Source organism: Lissotriton helveticus, chromosome 3_1 (assembly GCF_964261635.1).
Source record: "Lissotriton helveticus chromosome 3_1, aLisHel1.1, whole genome shotgun sequence".
Classification (NCBI taxonomy): Eukaryota; Metazoa; Chordata; class Amphibia; order Caudata; family Salamandridae; genus Lissotriton; species Lissotriton helveticus.
Window position 1 is genome coordinate 1,156,393,111 of NC_136061.1, and position 12,134 is coordinate 1,156,405,244.

General features: G+C 40.2%; 1 long non-coding RNA gene across 1 annotated transcript in view; it reads left to right on the plus strand.

The window, feature by feature from the left end:
• Nucleotides 1-3,700: 3,700 nt before the first annotated feature.
• Nucleotides 3,701-12,134, plus strand: part of LOC144824895 (uncharacterized) — a 132,841-nt gene continuing 124,407 nt past the window's right edge. The window contains exon 1 of the long non-coding RNA XR_013609165.1: nucleotides 3,701-3,819. This is a non-coding gene — a long non-coding RNA (uncharacterized LOC144824895). The remainder of the gene's footprint in view (nucleotides 3,820-12,134) is intronic.

A 12,134-nucleotide genomic window follows, 5' to 3' on the forward strand; every position in this document is an offset into this window, starting at 1 on the left:
TGTTCATCTCTTTGCGAGAGAACTCCTCCTACAGGCACTTGAGAAGCATCCGCTTCTACAAAAAAAGGAACTTCTGGATTTTGATGTTTTAAAAGAGGTGCTGAAGTAAATTTCTCTTTTAATTGAGCAAAAGCTTGAGCTGCCTTGAAGGTTTGTCCTTTTTGTAATAATTGAGGAATAGGTACAACTGTTTCTGCATAGTGAGGTATAAATCGTCTGTAAAAATTGCCGAAACGTAACACTTTCTGTATTTCTTTTATTGATGTAGGTTCTGGCCAATCCATTATAGCACTCACTTTTTTTTGTCCATCATAATTCCAGCTGGGGATAGACAATATCCTAGAAACTCTACCAAGTTAGTATTAAATATACATTTTTCAAATTTTCCAGGGATGATTTTCTTGCAATTTGGCCAATACATCTCTTACTTGTTGTACATGTTCTTCTTCATTTTTTGAGTAAATGAGTATGTCATCTATGTAAACTATTGCACAGATATCAAGGAATTCATTCAATACTTCATTTATAAATTATTGAAAGGCTGCAGGGGCATTGCACAGGCCAAAGGGCATTACAGTGTACTCAAACAAACCAAACTTAGTTCGGAAGGCTGTTTTCCACTCGTCATGCTCCTTGACCCAAACAAGATGGTATGCCCCTCTTAAATCCAATTTAGTGTTTATGGTAGAATGACGTAACCGATGAAGAAGAACAGGGATCAAGGGTAGCGGATATTTATTTTTAATAGTGGCCTTGTTTAATCCATGATAGTTTATACATGCTCTTAGACCACCGTCAGGCTTTGGCATGAAAATTAGTGACGAAGAGACAGGAAATGTTGAGTGTCTAATGAAACCTGAGGTTAGCAACTCATCTAAGTATGTTCGCAAATATTTAGTTTCTTCTTCAGAAAGAGCGTATACTCTACTACTTGGGAGCGGGGATCCTGGTATTAAATCAATACGACAATTGTATGATCTATGAGGAGGTAGAGTACTAGCCTTTACTGGATCAAACACATCCTTATATTATTGATACTCTGGAGGAATTATAATAAAAGATGAAATAGTATTAGCGCAATGTAATACTGTCACAGACTCATGATCGACTTCTTGATAACAGTGTGATCTACAGTATGGAAAATCTAAAGTTACTGTTCTAAGAACCCAATTTATTTTAGGGTTGTGTGCTGTCAGCAATGGTGCACATAAGATAAGACCAAATGTGAGAGTGTCAATAAGACCAAAACTCAAGAGCTCAGTGTGACCATTCTGACATACCATAGTGATTGGGGATGATTGATTAGTTATCCACCCAGAAGATAAAGCTGAACCATCAATGGCACAAACGGGTTCTGGTTGTGCTTTTAGTAGGGCTGGGATTTGTAATTTTGCTAATTTAATATCACAAAAATTACCTGTTGCTCCAGAATCTAATAAAACTGAAACCGAATGTCTAATTTGAGTACTTATCAAAATGACCTGAATGATAAAATGTCAGGGTACACAAGCTATTGCATTGACTAGATATTGGGAGATCTTTGGAACTGCTTTTCTCGTACAAGTGACCTCCATTCTTGACGAGCCTTTTAGTTCTCCTGTTCTGTAGAAACTGCCGTGTTAGTCTTTTTGGGTGTTTCGGTTTGATGGGGGCATTCTTTAGTGAAATGACCTGAACGAGTACAATGTAAATATAAATTCACTTTACGCCTTCTATCCTTCTCTTCTGTAGTTAAAGGCCCTTTCATAGTTCCTATTTGCAATGGTTCGGGATCTGATGATTTAGCTTCTACTTCTTTCTTTTTATTTTTAAACATTGCAAATCTGGTTTCTAACTTTGATTTATCTCCTTTGTGCTCTCCAAGATGATGATTCAATTTAACAACCAAATCCACAAACTCTGAATAATCCTCAGTTAAGTCTACAATATGGGCCAACACATCTTTTAAATCTTCTTGCAAACCTCTGTAAAAGAGGGAAGTGTGTTTTTCCTCTGGCCACTGAGTTTCAGTCAATAGTCTATTAAAAGTGGTTACATTAGTCAACAAGTCTTTATTCCCCTGTTTTAAGTTCAACCATTGATTATCACTTGCTTGAACATAAGTGTGTTTTGCAAATAATTTTGTCATTGTTAACTTAAATAAAGGCCAATTACACAAAATAGGATCATTTCTTTCAATATAGGGAATGGACCAATTAGCTGCTGTCCCCCTAAATATGAAAGTACAAAAGCTACCTTGGTTGCATCAGTAGGGAACGATTGTGGTTTACAAATAAAGTGCAATTGACATTGACTGATAAAGATTTTGAACATGGCACTATCCCCAAAGAATCGTTCTGTTGCAGATAACGGCACAACAATAGGAACTGCAACAGTGACTTGTACAGGTGCTTAAGGTGTATCAGATGCCATAAAAGTATTAGATGTTATTGACCGAGTTCCAGTTTCCAAAGAAAATTTAAACGTTTTGGGGAAGAAAGTATCCCATAAAGTCTCCCTTGGTTTATAGCGAATAACTTCCTGACACAATTCTGAGTTTTATTGTTTCAACATCTCTATTTCTATTTGCATGTGTCTTAACATAGTAGTTCTAGAATTATCTTTCTCTGTATCTTCACTAAGTGCTTGGGCCATCGCTTGACCATCAATTCGGTCGTTATCTTGATCCATATCTCTCAAGAAGAACCTAATTTTTTGTGAAGGCTTGCGTTTCTGTTAAGTCTTTACTCACCTGAAGTCCAGGTTATGCAACTTGGGAGATGCAAATTCTTTATGCCCCCACAAACCTATGCCAGCTGAAACTGTGTATATATGTATATATATATATATATATATATATATATATATATATATATATATATATATATATATATATACAGTTTATCTAGGATAGATCGCTAGATCTCTAAGGGAAGGGGGAAAATGGGACAAAAATAATAAAAGAAACAAAAGAAACACTCCATGCGATGATTCTTCCTGCAATTTTTAAGAGACCTCTTAATGACTTCAATGGATGTTGACCTCTACTGACTGGACATCTATGAACAATAAAAAACATTAATTAAATAAAAATACTTAAACATTCAATGCTTTTCTTATTGTCTGCTTAATTCAACATTCATACAACATTTGACCAAAAATACGTTGTACTTTGCACTTTTTCAATTATACGAGGTGTGTCTCTTTCCACAGGGAATGGTTTAGAAACACTATTCTTAACGATGCTGTGGAAAATTAATATGATTATACAACAATATAGATCACAACCAAGAAACCTTCCAGATTTCTTCTCTTATCATGAACTTACTAATAATTGTTTAATTAGTCCCATCTAGATTGTCCACAAGAAAATAAATAAAATGTTCTCTCTCTATTGTCTTGTTTTCTCTAAACATTTTCTGTACCAATAAAGTTTCTTGAATCTGTTTCCTTGTCTTTTGTTTTGTAGTTTGTTTTCTGAACGTTAAAGAATTAGATATTCTTCAATATCAAGAAACATAAGATAAGTATTACATCACCCTTTTTATCTTGTAATCACTTGCACAAGTTTTCGGTTATGCATGCTTTTGTTTAAATTAATATTTAAATCTGAACAATCTTACTTTGCTTTCTTTCTTCCTGTTGTAGGTTGGAAGATTTCTGCGGCGGGATTCGGAATGAAGATGGAAGCAGCAGAGCGTCGAGGAGTTGCCAAGGGAACCAACAAACTGCTCCGGAATCGGAAGGAAGATCGGAGCGGAGATCCGATGAAAGACGAATCGCCTAGAAAACAGGAAATACCCGGGTGACATGATGCCGAGGTTCCGCGCTGGAAATCAGGTGAGGAAAGACTCTCTAATGAACACAAGCGCATTTCGTTGTATACAAGGGTTTTTATAGTTTAGCAAGGTTGGTGGGGCCTTCCGTTGGAACGGGGTAATGAGAACATGCAAAAGTTTATTTAACGTCTTTGAAATCACACGTGCTGCCAATATAACGTGTCCAGATGACTCAGCACTCATGAGCACAACATGACAATTATCCTCATATCATTGCACGTACCTGATTATATTTCTTGACATATTTACAAGCAGGATTTATGCATTAATTATTAACAAGCAGGATTCATGCTTTTATATGTTCAGAATTTCAGGTTAAGTTTACAAAATGAGTGTTAACGAAAGAATGTATAAGCAAAATGAAATCAATGAGACCACATACAATAAAGCATCAGTTCAATTAGTAAATAGTATGAGGTTGAGCTGTAGCACTTGCATAAACCCTAACAGTGATCCCATTGTCTTAGTGGACCAATGATGGTGAAGGAGACCATACATGCGGAGACAGATAACTCATAGAGATCGCCACATGATAAGATTTCCATTAAGATCTAGGGACTTGTACTAACTATGTCCCATCAAACCTAGCTGAAGACCAATACAAGAATTACAAGTAGCACGCTTAGGAATACATTTCCCATGCAGCCTTAGTGTTGCAATACTAACACACACATTACATTGACGTAATTTTGCATATTTAGGAAGTGCCAGTCGTAGGGTCCATTGCCTCCTTCACCTGGCAGTAAAGCAGGATGAACAATGGACTCGTCAGGTATGTTTGGCAAGAAGCACTCCCCATCCTTCCCAGCTTTGTTAGTTTACATGTAAATGATTCAAGCGGCGCCCACTGTATGATGGCTCAATCCACCTGTCATAACTAAACTCTCCTGTAACCTGCAAACTGGGTTCTCTTATGCATGACTGATAACAAAGCCTTTACACAAGAATAGCAGGGCATTAACGAAGAGGTATACCTCCTCCTAAGGCATGGCTTCTTCGGCTCTTCAGTCCTACAGGGCTTACATATTCACATCCAAGATTACTGTCAGCCTTGGTACCCTGAAGAGACCTGGTTGTTTCCACGTATCATTGCCCCGAGCTACCTACACAGAGACATATGGGACACTTTTAACCACTATATTGCTCTTTACCTACATGACAGCTATATCTCACCAAAGCAGGCAGTGTAAACATGTGCCAGTAAGTTACAAGTAATACCCACACTTATGAAGACATGTTGTTACACATGAATGGCATTACATCATATTTGACTGAAGCCTGCCCTATGTTAATGTATACATTATTCCTTATTTTTTATAAATCAAGCTATGTACCAATCTGCATGGGACTTTTTGAGTGAAGGCTTAGACTACCTGACGAATGAGGGTAAGTCATAACCCAAAATTCAGCACATTCCAGCACGTTTCGCACAGATTATCTTATGTTTCTTTTTCCTGTGACCACTAAGCACCTATTTTGCACACATATATTCATTTGTTTGGAGCACCTGCATACCAAGTACTAGTTGATTTCTTTATGTCTTCTTTAAATTTAATGGCTACTTTACAGGCAATTAGTGTAAAGAAGAAGGGGACCCCTGCTACTAATGTGAGTTCCTAAGGCAAATAAATGAAAATCAATGTACAGAAACCATAGGCAACTCAAAAAACGTACATCACAAACACTAATTTATAAATACGCATTCAACAAAAACAGAGGGCACGTGAGATAATTACATAGAGGGTGTGTCAAATATAATACTTTTATTAGTTAATTACAATTCATTATTATATAGTGAACAGAAAATATTTTGAACCAAAGCATTCAGCATGAAGATTATGAACTTACAGCACTAATTTGATCCTGGGCTATCCTCATTCATTCAATCAAACACATCCACTCCAGCAGAGTACATCAATGATACTTCATGATGGTTATAACATAAATAACAGAAGGCCTTTTTCATACACTAAAACAGCAAGTTTGTGGTCTGTGCTGCTCCCCTTTATGCCAAGAGGTACTTTTAACCCCGACAGCCTCACTTTCGCACACAGAACGTCTCACCCACATCTGTACGCTCACGTTGGAAGCCCAAACAGCAGTGGCCGTGCATGTAAGAGCGATGGGACGGTGGGGCCGGGTGGGTGGGGGTTTTGACAGACGACGAGTACGGAAAATTAATTATTTATTTAATTTTCCTTCGTGGTTGTCTGTCGAATCCTCCCCTCCTCCCCTGAACCCAGTTCCACCACCCCACTACTCTTACCTGCACGGGCCGCTGCTGAGCCCAACGCTTATCCTACACCCAGAGCTCCTTTCACCTACAGGGCAGTGGTCTAACACAAAATGATGTGGTCCCCCTTCACAATGTGATGAGGGGCCCTTGAATCTCTCAAGTCTCACAGAATCACCTTGCCCTGAATTAAGGCCCCCTGAAGGTTTGAGGACCCCCCGAAGGTATGGGAGCCGTTTGAAGGGTTGGGGGGACCTAGTGCTGCAGGTGCCTTCGTTATGTCCCTGTTGGAGCGAGCTTGTTAGAGATGATATGTTATGATCACCTTTATTCGCTTGGTCATGCTGTTGAATAAAGCATGCTTTTCAGAGATGTTAGCACAGACCTAGACAGCAGGGATAGATGACTGATTTAGCATAAGAGATAATTCACAGATTTGCTGATGTTTTCAAAATTCTTTGTTCACTATTGCTAATTTTGAGTCCAGGTTCCAACCTAAACATTTAACATTCATGGACAGAATCGATTCAGATGCAAGGACGGGCACGAGGTGCGTGAGGGAATGTCAATTGTGTATGCTGCTGGGAGGCTGGTTATTGTCTACTAGAAGGAATTCAGGGCCATACTATCAAGGAAGGGCGATACATTATCGCCGCTTTTATCGGCAGGAAACTGCCGCTAAAGTGACGATAATGGGCTTGATAATATGCCCTTGTGAATTCCCATAGTAGCCCAGGTTAACACCAGAACCTGGGCTTCTATGGGAATTCTCAAGGGCATATTATCAAGCCCATTATCGCCACTTTAGCGGCAGTTTTCTGCCGATAAAAGCGGCGATAATGTATCGCCCTTGGTTGATAATATGGCCCTCAGTCTTTTGAAAGGCTACATTCTTGATGTTTATACTAGGCCTGCGTGAGGCTGAGCTTTTTCTTTTGCGAACTTCCTGCAATTATGCAAGGTTTCTTGCACATTGATTTTCGCATGACATTTTTGAGGTTTGTGCTTATTTGAAGTTGTTGGGAGAAAAAAACACCCCCAACATTTGATCATTTAGAAGGTTTGGAGAAAAATGATTTGAAGCATAACTCGAGAGACAATTGTGCATCCATCTTCAGCACCAATTAGTTCTCACAAGGATATACTATTAGTTTAAACTTTATGGGGACAAACTATGCAGTTGTGTAAAAAATGCAAAATCAGGAAACCCTACAAGCTACAAATAGGCCAATAGTCGGTTTCTACACTAGACTTGAACTTCTAAAAAAATGTTTGCGCACCCTTCATTTGCAGCTGAGACGAGATTCGTACATTCACAACTATCCAGTTGGCCATGCACTAACATTAAATTAATCTAAAAAGCACGGAATTTATTTTAGCGTCTTGTGCAAGCTCGCACATTTTAAAATATGCTTTCTGCATGTTAGAGGTGTGGTTTGCTATCAACTGTAAACAGATTGTATTAGCTTAGTAGGGCATATTTAATCTCAAGGAGATGTGTGTTAGCATTACAGATTATATATTTAAAACGGTGCATCAGCCAAGCTGAACACTAGAGTAAATATTTGTGAATTATAGTCGTTTTAGAAATGGTTATTCAACTGCATGCACCATTAAATAGTAAACGACAAGTGCGCTGACCCTTAGTTCAATGAAGAAAAGACAACACTTTCAAATCAGCCAGAGACATCCATCTTTTTTCTTGCTGTCATGAATCGCAAATGTTTCTGAGATGTGCAGCTTCTAGACTTCTATGTAGATGCATTAAAGCACGTCAGCAGTATCAGAGAAAGTGTATTTAGCCCTACAAAATGCCGCAGGAAGAGGGTGGCTTGCACCTTTATGTACCAAGACGTTTTGCACACGCCTGATGTAACCATTGATCAGGCATTTTCTAAAAGCAATACTGCATTGCAGAACAGGTGCTGGTCTGTGTTTCCAACATTTCTTCTTGGGAATGCGTTTGAACTTTCAAATGAATGAAGTGGTAAGTCAGTGTGTAATCGGCCTGCAGAGGATATTATAAATAGGCAAACGTTTGCGCGCAAATTAAAGGGTCAATGATAAACCAAAAGAGGACAGGGCAGTTACGAAAACCTTAATAGATGGAGGCGTATCGTTATAATAAACAATAAGGGAAAGGTTTCACTGGTCAAACAATGAAGTGTAATTTTCAGCAGATTTGCATGTATCTGAATGTGATTGTGCCAGTGACAGAAATATCGCAATATATAAAAGTCTGTTTAGTAATTTGATTATACATCCAAGTCCTTTCCACCTAATAATGCACCTTATGTATAAACGAAACAAAGATAACCCTCTGTTGTCTCCACTTTACCCTTTCAGTTTGCTGGCGGATGACACCCTGAGTTAAACTGTTGTGAAGTGCCCTAACACAACCTATTGAGCCCTTCGCTCTTCTGAGGTTGTTAAATGGAGTGCAATTGAAATGAGTAATAATAACTTTCATTATGTGCAGCGGTTAGAAGTGGAATTAGTTTTGACATAAATTGCCTTTGATTATCTCGAGGTTTGGTCTTTTTGAAGGATTAAGGTAGAAACTGAAACCTTAGCCCTAGTGCTTGCAGAAATAGACAATATTTCGCTCTCTACTGGAAATCTTTCTGATACCTAAATGGAACTCAGTAGCTGTAGATCATCACACTTTCACAAATTCTCAACCAATATCTCTCCCGCCATTCCCCACTAAGAAATCTCTTCTGCCATTCCCCACTAAAATACTAATAACTGCAGTTGATCCTCAGTTCTCAGACAGTATGGGGACGTATTACACTAAGGGCCTCATTTACAATGACCTGGCGTAGAGCAGCGCCCCAAGTCTTTTTTTCTGACCTGCCCTATGCTAATTCGAAAGGGCAGGAATGTACAGTATTTACAAGATACAGTACATTCCTGTCCTTTCAGGCAGCACCAGTACACAATGTAGGGCCTCATTTATAAAAAAGTGTTGCATAGCTGGGGAAAAACAGCGATGCAACACTTTTCATTGCGCCATCCTTGCCACACCATGGATGGGCCGAATTTACACTACGGCACTCCATGTCGCAAAGATTGCATAGATATATCAGGAATCCTGACGTATATGGTGGTGCAGTAACGACGCATTGCTGGAATGTGTCGGTAAACTAATGCAACACCAGCAATGTTTCATTATACATGGGGCAAGTCCCATGTAAAAGGCCCTGTGTCACTACCTATGCCTGCTTGAAGCAGGCGTAAGGATTGTTATGGAGTCAAGTCGTAGGAGTGGCACAGCGAGATCTCACAGATTTCCCTGCGCCACTTCTATAAGTCTTTTTCATGTGGGAATGCCCATCACGCATACATTATACCTGACACAGGTATAATTCAGAGCTTTACAAAAGTGACACAACTGCTGCACATGGCCTTCATAAATAAAGCCTTTAGTTCCTAGCGCCAAAGCAGACACCCAACACATCTGCGTTGTTGGAAGGATTGTTTTTGTGCTGTAAGGGGCACCTTCCTGCAAAAAAACAATCCAAGGAGACTTTTTCCTTTTTCTATGTATGGTGCAGAATGTAGCACACAAAGAAAGAGGAAGAAACGATGAGAAATGAAGATATTTCTCCTTGTTAGACCTTCCCTGTGACGCATACAGTTTTGACGCATACACAGGTTTACAGATCCTTGTAAATCTAGGAATGTGTCAAAACCCATGGGTGTTGCATGGGAAAACCCACTGCAACATCCATGGAATGCCCCCTGATGCAGTTTAAAGCAATGCAGTGACTTTCACTACGTTGCCGTACGCCAATCTACGAGGCCATGAAAAGCCACGCCAAGTGGCTTTGAGTGACCTTGTAAATATGCGCCTGCTCTATGTGCTGGCGGAGTGTCATAAAAATCGACTCACCAGCAGCACGAGGGGCTTGTAAATAAGCCCCTAAATGCTCTGGGGTGCAATAGCCATATGTCACAGTTTTTTGAAACCCAGGGCACCTTGGTAATACAGATCATACAGGCTTGGTCACAAGGGGGTGTTTCCTCCTTTGCATGGAGGGTGGCACATGCCATATTACAAACATGAGTTTATGTCTTAGATAAGCAAATGAGGTGTCAGAGGGCACACTATTTGCAAAAAAGAGGTAAGGCAAACAGTCATTAATTCCGCCTCAGGGTGGCCATCAGGAGAAGTCAAATTGGGTCTCATGAACCCCAACCTCCCCCCCCTTGATATCAGTCTGCAGGCAGATGCAGTCACTCACTACACCACTCTACAGGGAGACAAGTGCCCTTCATTGAAATGCAGGCCTGTTACCATCTGCAGTGAACGACAGAACAGTGGCTTTAAACAGCAGGTCTGTCTTTCATCAATTCTCTTTTCCCACTGCAGATGCGCGTTATTCCCGGCTCTGGCAACTTCACAGTTCCACTCTGCATGTGAAGAGCTCTGGATCTATCAGAGAGCTCTTCACCATCAGGGAATTATTTTTATTCCATCTCAAGTTGAGGGACGTGTCCACAAATAATCTTTTCTTTGCATCCAGTAACTTGTTAATGTTTCTAGCACCTGTTGTGCTGGAGCAGGAGATCAAGCGTTGACATTCAGGGAAATTTTGTCATGGGCCTATCTTCCGACTTTCGCTCTAGCTGAGGAGCAAACCCATCAATCTGAAATTCTGCAGACTTCTGGCTATTTTTGAAAAATGTATTTACCAGTTATTCACCATTCAGTTCTTCTAGGAGGCTGAAAAGTGGACACATGATTTTTTCATCAAGACATTTTGCCATAGCATTCCAACAAAATACAGCATAACAAACCTGGAAACCTCCTGTGCTCATGTGAAGATCTACTTCACAATTGTTGAGCTGGAAGTGTCTCCCTGCATGGCAAGTGCAGTGCAACCTTAGCCAGAGTTCCGTTTTGCAGGTGCGGCTCTGTAGAGTTTGATTGCTTTGCCTCGACTCATGGCATTCATACATGTTTAAAATGGCTTATGGTGCAGAGTGCCACAGAAAGTACACCCTCCTTTGCAAATTGAGAACTGTCATCGCTTCAGGCTAGGAAAAATTGACAGAAGTGGCAGCATGTTGAATTCTATGTGAAGGTTAGGCCTATTTCATGTTACCTTCAATAGGAGAGAGAATACCGACTCTACCAATTAACATGGTCTGCCGGTCTTTTTTACCTGTGTCCCTTAAAACATTCATTTAGTAACATGTATGGCCAGTGCATATGTACATTTCATAACTGGGGTAGGATAATTATGGGGAATGTGTGCGCTTCTTGACTGCATCATGCTTGCCTGCACTTAGACAGAAATTCATTTTGGAACACTTGCCTGAAAGTGGCAAACAAGATGGTGGTCAGAGCTCAGCATTGGTAGATTCCAGGGATCTGTTTAAAGGGGCCAGGGCCCAATTTGAGGATGGATTGTCTTTAGATGTACAAGATATCCCTTGCCCCCTTGCTGTTTCTCCCCCCACCAGAGGCGTGATGCAGATAGAGATATATAGTGGCTAGGTAGAGAAGGGCCTCCCTATTTATTATGCCACTCAGAGCCTACTCTGCTCCACTCTTAGTCCTGTTGGACCTCAGAACAAAATCTTTTTGTTTGAGTAGTTCATGGTAAGGGACGATACTCCCTGAGATCAGGGAGTCCTCAACCCATGGCAGAATCCTGTGCTACACATTCTAGTTTGATAGCAAAATATATTAGGTTGATCCCATAAATCAGTTTTTCAGAGATTTATCATTGACGTGTCCCAGGTAGCACACGCAGGTAGCACACGCAGCATGCTGGAGAAAGACTGAGTTTCATGGCATTTGCCTTCGGCATCCAGGTTCATTATCAGATCAGGAACAAGCATCATGTTCTCCAACAATTCTGCATCAGTTGCTTCTTGGAGGGAGGGTTGAAAGAAGGAGATATCAGCGAGGAGGAATCCCTATTGTATGCAACTGCCTACAAAAATGACAAATAGTCCCGCTGCCTGGAAGCAGTGTGGGAATGAATGAACAATACCTACAAAACATGACAAGCAACATTGGGGTCAGAGCTGCCTATCTGGAGCTTTGGTGAACTGGGCGCTGTTACATC